Source organism: Ahaetulla prasina, chromosome 5 (assembly GCF_028640845.1).
Source record: "Ahaetulla prasina isolate Xishuangbanna chromosome 5, ASM2864084v1, whole genome shotgun sequence".
NCBI classification, from domain to species: Eukaryota; Metazoa; Chordata; class Lepidosauria; order Squamata; family Colubridae; genus Ahaetulla; species Ahaetulla prasina.
Window position 1 is genome coordinate 60324892 of NC_080543.1, and position 15115 is coordinate 60340006.

The 15115-nt window shown below is 39.4% G+C and overlaps 1 protein-coding gene across 1 annotated transcript in view; it reads right to left on the reverse strand.

The window, feature by feature from the left end:
* Positions 1 to 15115, reverse strand: part of TMPRSS2 (transmembrane serine protease 2) — a 97846-nt gene that overhangs the window by 79042 nt on the left and 3689 nt on the right. The gene's annotated exons all lie outside the window — the stretch shown is intronic.

Sequence of the window (15115 nt, forward strand, 5' to 3'; positions counted from 1 at the left end):
CTTCTCTTGGGACACTGGTGTAGGCACCATGCATTGCTCATTGGAGCTGAGCAGGGAAGCCGCTGTCACACTACTCCCCCTCACTTCCCAGAACACAGAGCTGAGGCTATGCACTTCCTGTCCGGGCTGGCCACCGGCAAAGAGTCATGTGGCTGACAGCCACTCAATGCCCCATGTGCAGCCGGTGGGGACAGCTGCTCAATCGCCCAGCGGCCGGTGGGGATGGAGCAACCAGCCCAGCTTGGGCTTGGACTGGCTAGTTGGAGCAGCACTGCAGCTGAGGCCCCCGCTGGTTGGAGCAGCATGTCATCCTCCCTGCTCAAGCAGCGGCGGGGTATTCTATCCCCTCCCAACCACAACCAAAACGATACGCAAGCTGACGATCTTTGCCAGCAATTTATTCTGACGTCAGATAACAGTTCTGGCAATGAACCTGCGATTGCCTGCCAAGTTCTCCTCAGACCAGCGTAATTGCAGTGCAGAAATAAACAAAAGCCAAAGTCTGAATCACAAAATAGCACAGCCAAAGCTCCCAAAAGTCTGTTTTTTGTCCGTCACGGAGCCCTAAGGCAGCTCCGCCCACTTTTATACCCTGTGGGGTGTGGCTCCGTGACTCAGCACTCCCTGGACCGGCTCCTCCTTTCCTTTTGCTGCGCACGCTTCACTCGGCATCGCTGCCTTGCATCTAACCACAATTGATTCTCCTCAGCTGGCTCTTGGAGCTCTGCCAGGGAGGAGGAGGAGGGGTCGGGGGAAAGAGGCCGTGTCAGCTCCTTCTCCTCTATCTGGCCTGCTTCTGGAATCTGGAGCAGAGCTAGAGGGGAAGATTCTGCAGAGGGAATCCCTGTCGGCTCTGCCCCCTCATTCTCTGAGTCACTCTCAGCCAGGAGGCCCGGCTCGGGGGGTGCAGTGGACACAACACAACGTGGTCTGCAAAAATCATTCCTGCCCCGCCACTGCTTGAGCAAAGAGGATAATGCTGAGGAGGAGAAAAACCGTGAGGTTTTGTGCCAGGTGGATGGCCCTATAGTGGCAGCTTGAGTGACTCAACTAAAGTTGTTCTCACCAGTGAATGCTGGTGCAGAAGCCTTGGCTGCAGTGCTGCTCCAACCAGCCAGTCCAAGCCCAAGCTGGGCTGGCTGCTCCGTCCCCACCGGCAGCTGGCCGATGCTGCATGTGGGGCATTGAGCGGCTGTCAGCCACGTGGCTCTTTGCTGGTGGGCAGGAGAGGAAGCGCACAGCCTCAGCTCTGTGTTTGGGGAAGTGAAGGGGAGTGGTGTGACAGCGGCTTCCCTGCTCAGTGCTGGCAAGCGATGCATCCTCCTGTGTTGTGTCCTCCTCACTTCCGTCTGAACGATGGCCAGATCTTATCAGCTCTGGCAGCAAAAGAATCAGCGTCTGCCAAGAGCCCTCGATAGCTGCCAAGATGCTGGTGAGTCACAACCTTCAGCTCTAGTCAATCTGTGGATTTGATCTGATACAAAGAGACACACCAGCTCTTGCTGCCTTTTATATCCTGTGGGGTGTGGCTCCATGACTCAGCACTTCCTAGGCCTGCCCCTCCCCTGCTTCTGTTGTTGAGCCAACCTGGGATTGAGCCAAGCCTGATTGCTGTCAGTTGGGTCTGCAGGTGTGGCCTGGGGGGGGGGGAAGAGTCAGGAGAAGGAGGCCTCGTTATCCCTTTCGCTTGGCCTGCTTCTGGCTCCTGGAGCTGATCCAGGGAGGCCGGTGCTTCCGAGGTAAGTCCTGATGGCCCTTCCCCCTCACTGTCCAAATCATTTTCTGGCAGCAGGTCCGGTTCCGAGTCACTTTCTGGCAGCAGGCCCGGCTCCAAGGCACTTTCGGGCATGGGGCCAGGTTCCGGGGCGGGAGCCACAACACCCTGCCAATCCTCCGTACAAACCGCCTGCTCTGTTTTTCCTTACAAACTGCCCACCCCATTTCTCTGGGATGGAGAGTGGGGCAAGAGAAGGCCCCAAGGTTCACTTGGGCAGTCAAGCCATATGGCGGAGGGAAACTCAAAGAGTTGGGGGCTTTAGAAGGGCAGAATGTGCTTCAGAATGTGCTCCTGGCTCTAACAGTGAGTGATGTGAATGACGTCAAGTTGGCCACATGACCATGTGATCACATGACCAAGTCACACCCACCAAGCCATGCCCATAGAACCAGTAGAGAAAATTTTTAGATTTCACCACTGCCCCAAACCTCATCATACAGAAGACCTCTTAATCTTCATTTCCTATTCACATCTCCTGCATTGAGTAGTGGCTTAGTAGTTCTTTATGCTATCACCAATATTCTAGAATGTGTCTCACACCATACTAGCATTCTCGCAATTAAAAAATCAAAATGCAAAAGTTGAAATACTTTTGATAGTACCACTCCTGGCTATATCATCTATAGCAGTTGATGGCGAACCTTTTTGGCACTGAGTGCCCAAACCGGAACGCATGTGAGTGCCAGAGCCCCAGAAACTTGAAGACCAGGTGGCTGGTGTGCATGTGTGCACTGACCACCTGCTCTTTTGGTTTCCAATGTGTGCATGCACACCGGCCGGCTGGTCTTTGGGTTTCCAGGGCTTTGGCACATGCAAAGATCAGCTGACCAGTGTGCATGCATGCCCCAGAAACCAGAAGAGCAGCTGGCAGTGGTGTGCGTGCCCACAGATAGGGCTCTGTGTGCTATCTCTGGCACGTGTGCCATAGGTTCGCTATCACGGATCTATAGACATGTTGACTACTAGAAGATTCAGTTGTTTCTTTCTTTCTTTGGAGGTACAGTAGATCAATCTAATAGTAGATAAACAGAACCAAGCATTATTTTTTTAAAAAAATTGAAATTAAAATATAAAATAGTTTTTTACTCCTAGTAGTAAATTGCAGACATTCAATGCAGAAGGAGAGAATTATAATTTGCCTATATCATAGCAAAACAGCAGCATGCAAATTATTTTTTTAAAAATCCAAAAGAAAGTGCAGTATTCAAAACAACCAGAAGATGGTGAAGGTCTTCTACAAATAAAGAAGATCAAACCTCTCCCTCTCTCTCTCTCTCTCTCTCTCTCTCTCTCTCTCTCTCTCTCTCTCTCTCTCTCTCTCAGAGAGAGAGAGATTCACAGACCAATAGAGAGATTACATATTCTGAGATATGAATGAAAGCCAAAATTAAATATTTATTTTATAACATGTAGAGAGATATTAATAACATGAGACTTGCCATGTTACAGAGAATGAAAAAGATAAAGTAGCTCAAATTTCTGACTACACATATGTAATTATACCTATAGAATAGAAGGCTTCCTCTACTTCAGTTTTCTGGGCTTTTCTAGCTTTGGAGATTCCCAATATTAATCAGAACTTGCTGAGAGTGATGAAAACATTATTTTCTACCCAGCCTTTGGCATAATCTCTTACAAGCTGGCATGTAGACTACATTCAAAATCCATTTGTTATAGATTTAGATTATACAATATATCTTCTAAAACAATTTTACTTAAAGGATCAAATATATGGGGCACAAGGACATTATGTGCTTTGAGAATTGTGTTTGCATTTCTTGGTTCTACACTAATTTCTTTGAAACAAGAGCAAACTTGGATATCTTATGGAACTTCCTTGTTTCTTTCTGTGTTCTTGACTGAGTGAAGTGAATCATTTGTTTCAAGGTATAACCCAAGCATTTTAGAGCTTTGCAGAGTGGTTGATTTCCTACAGAAGGGAAAACAGGAACAGATAGAGCCATTGTCAATTTTAGCATTACCTGAGCTGGTTTACTGCACCATATGCAAAGAAAGGATTGCAAGGATCTTCAAACTCTCAATCCAGGCAGTCCTAATCATGTTATTTTCATTTTTAGGGACCACCTCTCCTGACTTCCAGGTGCTAGCTACAGAACTACCAATATAATACCTTTAACTGCTTGGTGATGGTGGCAATGCATTTCTTTTCCTTTCCTTTCCTTTGTTTAAACAAAACATAGTTTTCTATCATATCAAGAGAAGCAATAACAATTTATTTCTTGTTTTGCATGGAACCAGAGAGATGTTTCGCCTGAACCTGCAGCAACCAAGAGGATGACACATTGATGGATTTTATTTTTGTTCGTTCCTATTAATACATCAGAGGGACGCGGTGGCTCAGGGGCTAGGACGTTGAGCTTGTCGATTGAAAGGTCGGTAGCTCAATGGTTCGAATCCCTACCGCTGCCGTGTAACGGGGTGAGCTCCCGTTACTTGTCCCAGCTTCTGCCAACCTAGTAGTTTCGAAAGCACGTAAAAATGCAAGTAGAAAAAATAGGGACCACCTTTGGTGGGAAGGTAACAGCGTTCCGTGCGCCTTTGGCATTGAATCATGCCGGCCACATGACCGCAAAGACGTCTCGGACAGCACTGGCTCTTCGGCTTTGAAATGGAGATGAGCACCGCCCCCTAGAGTCGGCAACGACTAGCACATATGTGCGAGGGGAACCTTTACCTTAACCTTTTATTAATACATATTTTAAATAATCGGTCTGGAATTTTCCTCCAATGAAATAACATACCACTAGGAGTCCTTTGTTAATTGATTTAGTTCTACCATAGAATTCCGACTGTAAAAGATTTCACATATTATAAAATGTGTGGTGCTATTTGAGAAGAAGCTTATTGGATTAGAATTAACCTGGTTAACAGTTAGCATCTGGTCATGGCACAAGTTCTAGATAATTTTCCTAAAAGCAAATAATGTAAACATAGTTCTCGACTTAAAGTTATATCACACACATGTGATCAGCTTTTGTGAATTTTTGTCAAGGAAAGTCAATGGGGAAGACAGATTCCCCTCTCACTTCACTTAAGTTAGTTGTTACTAATTTAACAACTTCAATGATTCATTTAATAACTGTGGCAAGAAAGGTCATTAAATGAGGCAAAAGTCACTTAACAACTGTCTCACTTTGCAACAGAAATTTTGGGCTCAGTTGTGATCATATGCTGGAAAGATGAAACTGAGCTTGATCAGAGATTAATTAATATTTCTTAATATCTGTAGCTACAATGATACATCTTGCCACAATTTAAAAAAAAATTGTCTACTTTGTATAACAATATAAAAAAATAAAGCCTCACTTTATTTTTCAAGTTAAGCTTAATTTCTTCTGAATTCATGAGAGGAGGAGGAAGAGCCAATATGATGTAGTGTTGAAGGTGCTGGCCTAGAACCTAGGAGACTGTGAGTTCTAGTCCTTCCTTAGGCATGCAAGCCAGCTGGGTGGCCTTTCTCTCAGGGTTGCTAAATGAGACAAGGAAGAAGTGCTCTGCATGTTTGCCATATTGAGATCGTTACAAATAATAAAGGTGGGATAAAAATCCAATAAATAAAATCCTTGTCATTTTTCTGAAAGCAACATGGAAGTGGTTTGTTGTCACTTTTTTCTAGATTTACTTTTCACCCTCGCTCTTAGACTGAGGATTTCCTAGCAATCTCTCATTCAAGTACCGACATGGATTGGCTCAAGTTAGCTTTTGGAGACTGCACAAAGTTGCTTAGAATATGCCAATAAAATATTAGCTGCATATAGAGAAAATTAAATTGAAATAGTACAATATTCAAACATTTTTGATATTTGGAAGGAAGATTCTGAGGCCCCTCTTCATCAGATCCACCCACGCTAAGGCAAAATAAGAATACCTGTTTTGCCATTCTCACATTTTACTTCTCTATAAGGACATGTGTGTGAAATTGCATTCCTCAGTATTATTTGGTTAAGAAGCTCTTTGCTCTTTGATTCATCCACCCACCACCTTCCTAGTTTAATGAGTGTCAAAATGAACACTCCTATTGCTTTAAGCCACTATTTGCATAATATTCCACCCATCTTCAACTTCTTTATATCTTGGTGTAAACTAGGTTTTTTTTTTTCTTTATAAAAACATGCTGAGTTGAATATCAAATTCGGTACCAGTGTGGTAAAGATTGCTAAACTTTCTCTTTGAAATGCATATAAATATTTCCCTAATAATCTCAAGATTCTATCCAAAAGTGCTGTGCTCATGTCTGCAATGCATTGTTAAAAAAACAACAACACCAGACCTGGCTCATATAAGTTTGCCAGACAAAATGGCACCCTCTTTTCCCTTTCACTATTTCATACACTGCAAATTAGCAAAGGAAAAGTGGCCATGTCCATTTTTAGGGACAAGAAGTAAGCTGGGGAAAACACTGACACACTCACTGATATAGATAAAGATATGATCCAGTTGGCTCCAGTTGGTTCAGAATGCAGCTGCGCGGGTGATTCCCATGTAACACCACTCCTGCACAAGCTGCACTGGCTGCCTGTGGTCTTTCGGGTGCACTTCAAGATGTTGGTTACCACCTTTAAAGTGCTCCATGGCTTAGGATTGGGTTACTTACGGGACCGCCTACTGCCACCGTTTGCCTCCCATCAACCCGTGCGCTCTCACAGGGAGGGACTCCTCAGGGTACCGTCAGCCAAACAATGTCAGCTGGCGGCCCCCAGAGGAAGGGCCTTCTCTGTGGGGGCTTCCAACTTCTGGAACGAACTTCCCCCAGGACTTCGTCAACTCCCTGACCTTCGGACCTTTCACCGCGAGCTGAAGACATATTTATTTATTCGCGCAGGACTGGCATAGAATTTTTAGAAGTTTTACTATTTGGTTTTAAATTTTATTAGTGAGTTTTATTGTTTTAAATGCATTTTAACTTAGGGCCATATTTAATAAGTTTTTTAATTATTGTTTTACTTTGTATTTATTCATTGTTGTTTTCTTTGGCTGTGAACCACCCTGAGTCCTTTGGGAGAAGGGCGGTATAAAATTTAATTAATTAATAATAATAATAATAATAATAATAATAATAATAATAATAATAATAATAATGATATCCACTGATTTTTTGCTACTCCTATATCCAAGAATCTGCTACTGAAAATAATTACCTCTTAGTTCCTACTATTAGGACTATCCAATATCTTTTTCAATATCTTTAGACATGCCAAATCTGAACTGCACAAATCCAGATGGTCAATAGATGAAATGAAGATTTCTAGTAGACATGGTTATGTATCAGAAATTATCTCTCTTTGCTTTCATGCTACAGTATTTAAGCCACAGATGGTGGGCACCCTCTGCTGCTTATCTTCCATGGCAAATAGCTGCAACGGCATCTTCCATGGAAAAGTTGCCAATGCCCGTCTACAGAGATACCAGCTGAAATACTGCTTCCACCAGCATTTGGGAAGAATAGCTGAGGAAACAACTGTCAAGCCACAACTTCTTGGGAAAAGTGAGTCTTGGGGGTGGGGCTAGTAAAGTTGGCCCAGTCTCCTTTCTTCACTCCTCATTCCTTGTGCAAAAGGGTTGGTAAATCTGAGAGAGATGAAAACCTGGACTCTTCTGCTTTCAAAAAGTGAATAGCCCCAAAAATCAGTGATCAAGGACAGAAACGAAGAATATATTTATAGTAGCTTCAGATGACTAATAGGAGCATACTCCACTGCTCCACTGCTAAAAGTATCTTACTGTAATTTGCATTAGACTAACCAGGAAGCTTCGCTTGTACCACAAGAAAATGGAAAACTACTGCAGGTCAAACAAGTTTAAACTTCCTTCACGGTGGGTTAGGAATGAATTGGATGTGGTGCTGTCTAGCCATATCTCTAAATTTGTTTACTGAGACAATTAGTATCTCCATTTAGAATTGCAGTAGCAATTCTAAATGGAGATACTATTCTATTCTAATAATAAATAATATTTAAATTTTAATATTAAATAATTTAATATTATTAATAAATATTAATAAATAAATTAATAAAAATTAATAAATAAATTAAATATTAAATAAATAAAAATAAATAAATAATAAATAATAAAATTCTAGTTTGTTTCTAGAAACAAACAACCTACTCTCTAATAAACAATTTGGTTTCTGAAAAAATTTATTCTGTAATTTACTTCTGCACTGCAAAAACATATGGAATACAAATCTTGATCAGGGCAAAGAAATAGATGCTATTTACATAGACTTCTGTAAAGCTTTGACTCTGTGGTACATGACAAACTTCTCCTAAAACTAAAATCCTACAGCATCTCCGGACCCCTCCAGAATTGGATAACAGTGTTCTGTCAAATAGACAACAAGTGGTCAAAATAGGCAGTGCCCTATCAAATCCTGTTCCTGTCAATAGCGGCGTTCCCCAAGGCAGCGTTCTTGGACCAACACTCTTCATATTATACATTAATGATCTCTGTGACCATATTACAAGTATTTGTGTTCTCTTTGCTGATGATGTCAAACTATTTAACACCACCAACAATACAGCTACCCTTCAAAAAGACCTTGACTTTGTATTGGAATGGTCAAAAACTTGGCAACTCCAAATCTCAACCAGCAAATGCTCTGTCTTACACATTAGAAAAAAGAATCTTAACACTAAATACAAGCTTGATGGATATTACCTTGTAGACCCCCACCCCGTTAAAGACCTTGGAGTTTTCATATCAAATGATCTAAGTGCCAAAGCTCACTGCAACTACATTGCAAAAAAGGCTTTAAGAGTTGTAAACTTAATCTTGCGTAGCTTCTTCTCCAGAAACACTACACTACTAACCAGAGCATATAAAACATTTGCTAGACCAATTCTTGAATATAGCTCGCCTGTCTGGAACCCATACCTCATTTCGGACATTAATACAATTGAGTGTGTCCAGAAATATTTTACAAGAAGAGTTCTCCACTCCTCTAATTAAAACAAAATGCCTTATGCCACCAGACTTGAAATCCTGGGTTTAGAAAATTTAGAACTCTGCCGCCTTCAACATGACCTGAGTTTAACTCATAGAATCATCTGTTACAACGTTCTTCCTGTTGAAGTCTACTTCAGCTTCAATCACAACAATACACGAGCACACAACAGATTTAAGCTTAATGTGAACCGCTCCAATCTTGATTGCAGAAAATATGACTTCAGAAACAGAATTGTTAATGCCTGGAATGCACTACCAGACTCTGTTGACTCTTCCCAAAATCCCCAAAGTTTTAACCAAAGACTATCTACTATTGACCTCACCCTATTCCTAAGAGGTCTGTAAGGGGTGTGCATAAGAGCACCAGCGTGCCTACCGTTCCTGTCCTAATGTTCCCTTTGATTGTATCCAATTTCATATAGTTATTAAATACTTATGATTATATTTATGCTTATATATTGTATAGTTATTTCATGCTTATGCTTATATATACTGTTGTGACAAATAAATAAATAAATAAATAAAATAAGGTTATATGGAAGAAGCCTTACAAGTTGGAAAAAGTCGTAATTAATCTATCATATTTGTATAGCCACCTATCAGAGCCAGGTCATGAGGAACTAATACCTTTGTTTTAAAGTGCTACTATGCAGCTATTCTTTGGATTCTGTCATCTTCACATAATTCCTCCTGCTGCTTTTAGACTTGCTTTGATACTGGTTATGACACCCACGTAGATGTCTTTTAATTTTCAAAGATCAAACTGAATCAGTTTATTGATAATTAAATGAAACATACACAAGTATTTTAAAGCTGAAAATCATTTAAACATATTTTTCCAAAATTAGCAAAATGTCAAAGACTAAACTGTGGATAGCATTGCTCTATCAACATGTAATAATTTAAACCAACCCTTAAAATAGCAACTATCATTTAAAACCTTAAACAGGTTTTTCAACTTTTCAAATGACTGTTTTAATTTAAAAAGGACTCCTCTCTGCTTAAAATATTTGGAATTAGTCATACTAGGAAGTGGATGGAGTTATCTTAAGGTACTGTGTGATAAAGTTATCTAAAGATAGTACTGTACGTGATTGGGTTATCTGGAAGTCCTGCATTATAACAGAACAAAAGAAACCTTTAATTCAGGAACTAATTTGTTTTTCTCTAAGGATATGAATGTTTGAAGACCGGTGAGGTCAGAGGAACATTGAACATTAATTGCATTTATGTTTTACTGTTTTTCATCCCAGTTGCTTCAAAGTAACTGTAGATCGATACCTCAAAATGCAGAATTAACTAATGTACCTATCTACATGTCATTTTTTGTGCTTCAAAAATTAACACTGACCGACTAAAGGTGAGAAAATCTTAGAAGATTTGCTCCAGAGATATTAACAGAAAGCTCAAAGTCTTTGTTTGAGAGAGTAAGAGGAATTTATTTATTTATTTATTAGAATTTGTCAAACAAAACAAGAATAAAAGAAAAATACAATGACTGGAAAAATAGGCAGTGCCCTATCAAATCCTGTTCCTGTCAATAGCGGCGTTCCCCAAGGCAGCGTTCTTGGACCAACACTCTTCATATTATACATTAATGATCTCTGTGACCATATTACAAGTATTTGTGTTCTCTTTGCTGATGATGTCAAACTATTTAACACCACCAACAATACAGCTACCCTTCAAAAAGACCTTGACTTTGTATTGGAATGGTCAAAAACTTGGCAACTCCAAATCTCAACCAGCAAATGCTCTGTCTTACACATTAGAAAAAAGAATCTTAACACTAAATACAAGCTTGATGGATATTACCTTGTAGACCCCCACCCCGTTAAAGACCTTGGAGTTTTCATATCAAATGATCTAAGTGCCAAAGCTCACTGCAACTACATTGCAAAAAAGGCTTTAAGAGTTGTAAACTTAATCTTGCGTAGCTTTTTCTCCAGAAACACTACACTACTAACCAGAGCATATAAAACATTTGCTAGACCAATTCTTGAATATAGCTCGCCTGTCTGGAACCCATACCTCATTTCGGACATTAATACAATTGAGTGTGTCCAGAAATATTTTACAAGAAGAGTTCTCCACTCCTCTGATTACAACAAAATACCTTATGCCACCAGACTTGAAATCCTGGGTTTAGAAAATTTAGAACTCTGCCGCCTTCAACATGACCTGAGTTTAACTCATAGAATCATCTGTTACAACGTTCTTCCTGTTGAAGTCTACTTCAGCTTCAATCACAACAATACACGAGCACACAACAGATTTAAGCTTAATGTGAACCGCTCCAATCTTGATTGCAGAAAATATGACTTCAGAAACAGAATTGTTAATGCCTGGAATGCACTACCAGACTCTGTTGACTCTTCCCAAAATCCCCAAAGTTTTAACCAAAGACTATCTACTATTGACCTCACCCTATTCCTAAGAGGTCTGTAAGGGGTGTGCATAAGAGCACCAGCGTGCCTACCGTTCCTGTCCTAATGTTCCCTTTGATTGTATCCAATTTCATATAGTTATTAAATACTTATGATTATATTTATGCTTATATATTGTATAGTTATTTCATGCTTATGCTTATATATACTGTTGTGACAAATAAATAAATAAATAAATAAAATAAGGTTATATGGAAGAAGCCTTACAAGTTGGAAGAAGTCGTAATTAATCTATCATATTTGTATAGCCACCTATCAGAGCCAGGGCATGAGGAACTAATACCTTTGTTTTAAAGTGCTACTATGCAGCTATTCTTTGGATTCTGTCATCTTCACATAATTCCTCCTGCTGCTTTTAGACTTGCTTTGATACTGGTTATGACACCCACGTAGATGTCTTTTAATTTTCAAAGATCAAACTGAATCAGTTTATTGATAATTAAATGAAACATACACAAGTATTTTAAAGCTGAAAATCATTTAAACATATTTTTCCAAAATTAGCAAAATGTCAAAGACTAAACTGTGGATAGCATTGCTCTATCAACATGTAATAATTTAAACCAACCCTTAAAATAGCAACTATCATTTAAAACCTTAAACAGGTTTTTCAACTTTTCAAATGACTGTTTTAATTTAAAAAGGACTCCTCTCTGCTTAAAATATTTGGAATTAGTCATACTAGGAAGTGGATGGAGTTATCTTAAGGTACTGTGTGATAAAGTTATCTAAAGATAGTACTGTACGTGATTGGGTTATCTGGAAGTCCTGCATTATAACAGAACAAAAGAAACCTTTAATTCAGGAACTAATTTGTTTTTTTCTCTAAGGATATGAATGTTTGAAGACCGGTGAGGTCAGAGGAACATTGAACATTAATTTGCATTTATGTTTTTACTGTTTTTCATCCCAGTTGCTTCAAAGTAACTGTAGATCGATACCTCAAAATGCAGAATTAACTAATGTACCTATCTACATGTCATTTTTTGTGCTTCAAAAATTAACACTGACCGACTAAAGGTGAGAAAATCTTAGAAGATTTGCTCCAGAGATATTAACAGAAAGCTCAAAGTCTTTGTTTGAGAGAGTAAGAGGAATTTATTTATTTATTTATTAGAATTTGTCAAACAAAAACAAGAATAAAAGAAAAAAATACAATGACTGGAAAAATAGGCACGGTAGTGTACTTATGCACACTCCCTCTACTGACCTTAAGTATGTAGTAAGATCCGCGATAGTCAATTTGTGACTGAAACTGTGAAAATTTGTAGCTGAGACAACTGGATCAGGTAGAGCATTCCAGACTTTGACAACTCTATTACAGAAATCAGATTTTTTATGGTCAAGTTTAGGACGATTTATATTGAGTTTAAAGTAGTTGTTTGCGCGCATATTATTTCAATTAAAACAGAAAGTCATTGAATTGGTGTGTCAGCACGTCCCTGATATTATTTTATATTATATACCCAATTTTTCTCCATCCCCCCCATCACCAAAAATCCCCCCATTGTCAGGCTGAAGTAAACTATATTTCCATATTCTCTGTAGCCATCTCAGCATTTTTACTTCACAAAGGAGACAGTGTTTGTGTGTGTATTACAGCTATGTGGGAGTTTAATTAAAATAGAGATTATTTCTGTATAATAGGTATGATTCAGTTAAGTATTTTTAATTTCATATGGGAGAGTTGAAGGTGTGCTGAATTGCCCTTCATAAATGGCCATCCTGGGCCACACATGGCCAACTTCGATGGAATCCTGCACAGGATTTTTTAAAATCACATATAATAAGGAAATAGGTTTCTCTGAAATGAGTGGAGAAAAGTTGAATGTACATAGGACTAGATAACAAAAATATGCAATGGCATGCTATAGAGGTTTCACAGAATTCAGGAACTTTCATGTTGTTGAGTGAGACTTCAAAATATTCACCAACTGGATATTTACAGTCAGAAGATGTCTCAATAGTAAAGAATTACTGAATGATTATTGACATAATCATTTGGGCCATGAAAAACTAAAAGTTGCAGTTTACCTTATATGGCATCTTGTTCAGATCAGTAGCCACAACCTACACTTGCTTCTTAGGACCTTTTGCCCATCAGAAATAATACTGCATACAAAATCCTACTGATCTAAATTTAAGGCCATTGATTATCTGAAGGGTTGTTTCCTTCATGTACATTATTACTTGAGCAATGCTGCACCATATAATCATTCCAATATGCCAAAATGCCTTCTCATTTCAAAAGCAACCAACACTTTGAATACTGCATCCAGTTCTGATCACCATAATACAATATATATATATAATAATGTTGAGATCCTAGAATGAGTGTAAAGAAGAGCAACAAAGATGATAAGAGGTCTAAAGACCAAACCCTACAATGAATGGTTAAGAGAACAAGGTACCCTAACAAAAAGAAAGATTAGGGGTGACACAATAGCTGTCTTCTTGTACTTGAATGGCAGTTACAGAGATGAGGGAATTGACTTATTGTCCAAAGCATCTGAAGGCAGGACAAGAAGTAATGGGTGGAAACTCATTAAAGAGAGAGCCTACCTGGAAATAAGGAGGAATTTTGTGACAGTGAGAATGATTAATCAATGGAACAACTTGCCCCTCAAAGCTGTGGAGAAGGTTTTCAAGAAAAGATTAGACATTCACTTCTCCAGGATGATATAATGACTCCTGTCTTGGACAGGGGGTTAGACTAGAGTAGTTTTCCCCAACCTTTCTTGCTCCATGGACCAGCAGTGGAAGTGGAAGTGGGGGGAGGTGGGGGGGATGGCTTTGTGCATGCAACCTAGCTCCCACTCGTGTGCAAATGAAGCTTCACCAAGGCCTGAGGGTTGGGGACCCTTGGACTAGAGGACCTCCAGTCCAAGTCCCAAAAGTTATGATTTATAACCTTTGTAGAAAAGAAACAAAGTGTTTGGTAAAATTTAAGCTTATAATGAAAATACTTTTATTTTCCTCTTCATTTGGAATCTCGTGATGGTACTATTCTTAGCTGTGATCGTTTTGTTTTTACACATATTTATGTCGTATTCTTCCCCAGAGGCTTAATATATAAACATTTAAACTAATTAAAATATCCCACCTCACCTATACTATGTGTGTAATAATATTTCCTGTGAAATTGTATATGCCAAACTTTTCCTTTTCATTGGACTTCTCTCATATCCTAGTCACTTCGGACTTGAATTACTGCAAACCCCTTGCATGAGGCTGTTCTTGAAGAAGATTCAGAAACTGCAGATAGTCCAGAATGTAGCCATATGAGCAGTTCTTGGCACACCTCAGTATGCCAACTTATAAGCCACACTGTTTTATGAGCTGCACTGACTCCCAATAGATTTCTGGATGCAATTCAATATGTTGGTTATCAGCTCTAAACTTGGCCTAGGTTTGATTTCTTGTTGACTTCCCAGCATGGAATACAATTTGCACAATCAATCAATAGATAACTGGTATATACAATGTTTTACGGAACAGTTTTTAGAGAAGAGAATTATTCTTTTGCCACAGTATCCCTTTTCCCATATGAATTCTTAAAAGCACTATGTTCAGTTTTGAAGATAGTCTTCCTTTTCTTCTTCTTTTTCCTATAGCTTTAAGGAAGAAATCAAAAACCTTTGGAGGTATTCCACTGGATAAGGCATGAGCATAATAGGACCAGAATGCCCATTTATGCCAGCATTTTGTGTCATATTACAGTCAGAACCAAGTCTGAACTAGAGGACTGTAAGTCTCTTCCCCTGCCATTTTCCAACAATCAATACTTAAGGCACACTGCTTTAGGAAAGAGCTATCAAAATTAATAGCCATTGATAGTTTGGTTTTCATGAACTTGGTTAATCCCCATTTAAAACTATCCAAACTGACCACCATTATCCCAACTGTAAGGCGCAAACAAACAATG